General features: G+C 46.7%; 1 protein-coding gene across 3 annotated transcripts in view; it reads left to right on the forward strand.

The window, feature by feature from the left end:
- LOC110519557 (protein sidekick-1) overlaps window positions 1-2,500 on the forward strand; it is a 134,539-nt gene that overhangs the window by 105,063 nt on the left and 26,976 nt on the right. The gene's annotated exons all lie outside the window — the stretch shown is intronic.

Raw genomic sequence — 2,500 nt, forward strand, 5'->3', positions numbered from 1 at the left:
GGTAGTATATGGGGCTTTGGTGACAAAATGGATGGCACTGTGATAGACTGCATACAGTTTGCTGAGTAGAGTGTTGGAGGCTATTTTGTAAATGTCTTTGTAAATCGCCAAAGTCAAGGATTGGTAGGATAGTCAGTTTTACGAGGGTATGTTTGGCAGCATGAGTGAAGAAAGCTTTGTTGAGAAATAGGAAGCCGATTCTAGATTTAATTTTGGATTGGAGATGTTTAATGTGAGTCTGGAAGGACAGTTTACAGTCTATTCTAAGTCAGAACCGTCCAGAGTAGTGATGCTGGTCGGGTGGGCGGGTGCGGGCAGCGAACGGTTAAAGAGCATGCATTTGGTTTTACTAGCATTTTAAAGCAGTTGGAGGCCACGGAAGGAGTGTTGTATGGCATTGAAGCTCATTTGGAGGTTTGTTAACACAGTGTCGATAGAAGGGCCAGAAGTATACAGAATGGTATCGTCTGCGTAGAGGTGGATCAGAGAATCACCAGCAGCAAGAGCGACATCATTGATGTATACAGAGAAAAGAGTTGGCCTGAGAATTGAACCCTGTGGCACACCCATAGAGACTGCCAGAGGTCCGGACAACAGGCCCTCCGATTTGACACACTGAACTCTATCAGAGAAGTAGTTGGTGAACCAGGCGAGGCAATCATTTGAGAAACCAAGGCTGTTGTGTCTGCCAATAAGAATACGGTGATTGACAGAGTCGAAAGCCTTGGCCAAGTCGATGAAGACGGCTGCACAGTACTGTCTTTTATCGATGGCGGTTATGATATTGTTTAGGACCTTGAGCATGGCTGAGGTGCACCCATGACCAGCTAGGAAACCAGATTGCATAGTGGAGAAGGTATGGTGGGATTCGAACTGGTCGGTGATCTGTTTGTTAACTTGGTTTTAGAAGATTTTAGAAAGGCAGGGCAGGATGGATATAGGTCTATAACAGAAATGGTCGGTAATCTGTTTGTTGACTTGGCTTTCGAAGAACTTAGAAAAGGCAGGGCAGGATGGATATAGGTCTGTAGCAGTTTGGGTCTAGAGTGTCTCCCCCTTTGAATAGGGGGATGACCGCGGCTTTCCAATCTTTGGGGATCTCAGACGATACAAAAGAGAGGTTGAACAGGCTAGTAATAGGGGTTGCAACAATTTCAGCGAATAATTTTAGAAAGAGGGTTCAGATTGTCTAGTCCTGCTGATTTGTAGGGATCCAGTTTTGGGACTTTACAGAGTCCCTAAACATTTTGGAATTAGTGCTACAGGATGCAAATTTCTGTTTGAAACAGCTAGCCTTAGCTTTCCTAACTGACTGCGTGTATTGGTTCCTGACTTCCTTGAAAAGTTGCATATCGCAGGGGCTGTTTGATGCTAATGCAGAACGCCACAGGATGTTTTTGTGCTGGTCAAGGGCAGTCAAGTGAACCAAGGGCTATATCTGTTCTTAGTTCTACATTTTTTGAATGGGGCTTATTGAAGATGGTGAGGAAATTACTTTTAAAGAACAGGCATCCTCTACTGACGGGATGAGGTCAATATCCTTCCAGGATACTTGGGCCAGGTCGATTAGAAAGGCCTGCTCGCTGAAGTGTAGGGAGCGTTTAACAGTGATGAGGGGTGGTCGTTTGACCACGGACGCAGGCAATGAGGCAGTGATTGCTGAGATCCTGGTTGAAGACAGCAGAGGTGTATTTAGAGGGCAAGTTGGTCAGGATGATATCTATGAGGGTGCCCATGGTTATGGATTTAGGGTTGTACCTGGTAAATTCCTTGATAATTTGTGTGAGATTGAGGGCATCTAGCTTAGATTGTAGGACGGCCGAGGTGTTAAGCATATCCCAGTTTTGGTCACCTAACAGTACGAACTCTGAAGATAGATCTGGGGCAATCAATTCACATATGGTGTCCAGGGCACATCTGTGGGCTGAGGGGGGTCTATAACAAGCAGCAACGGTGAGAGACTTGTTTCTGAAAAAGTGGATTTTTAGAAGTAGAAGCTCAATTTGTTTGGGTACAGATCTGCATAGTGTGACAGAATGTCATGATTTTTGGTGGCCTTCCTAAACCAGGATTCAGACACGTCTAGGACATCAGGCTTGGCAGAGTGTGATAAAGCATTGAATAAAACAAACTTACGGAGGAGGCTTCTGATGTTAACATTCATGAAACCAAGGCTTTTACAGTTACAGAAGTCAAGCCTTTACAGTTTACACAACAAATGAGAGCGCCTGGGGAATGGGAGTGGTGCTGGGGGCTGCAGGGCCTGGGGAATGGGAGTGGTGCTGGGGGCTGCAGGGCCTGGGGAATGGGAGTGGTCCTGGGGGCTGCAGGGCCTGGGGAATGGGAGTGGTGCTGGGGGCTACAGGGCCTGGGGAATGGGAGTGATGCTGGGGGCTGCAGGGCCTGGATTCACCTCTACATCACCAGAGAAACAAAGGAGGAGTAGAATAAGGGTACGACTAAAGGCTATAAGAACTGGTCGTCTAGTGCGTTGGGGACA

This window comes from Oncorhynchus mykiss, unplaced genomic scaffold (assembly GCF_013265735.2).
Source record: "Oncorhynchus mykiss isolate Arlee unplaced genomic scaffold, USDA_OmykA_1.1 un_scaffold_189, whole genome shotgun sequence".
NCBI lineage: Eukaryota > Metazoa > Chordata > Actinopteri > Salmoniformes > Salmonidae > Oncorhynchus > Oncorhynchus mykiss.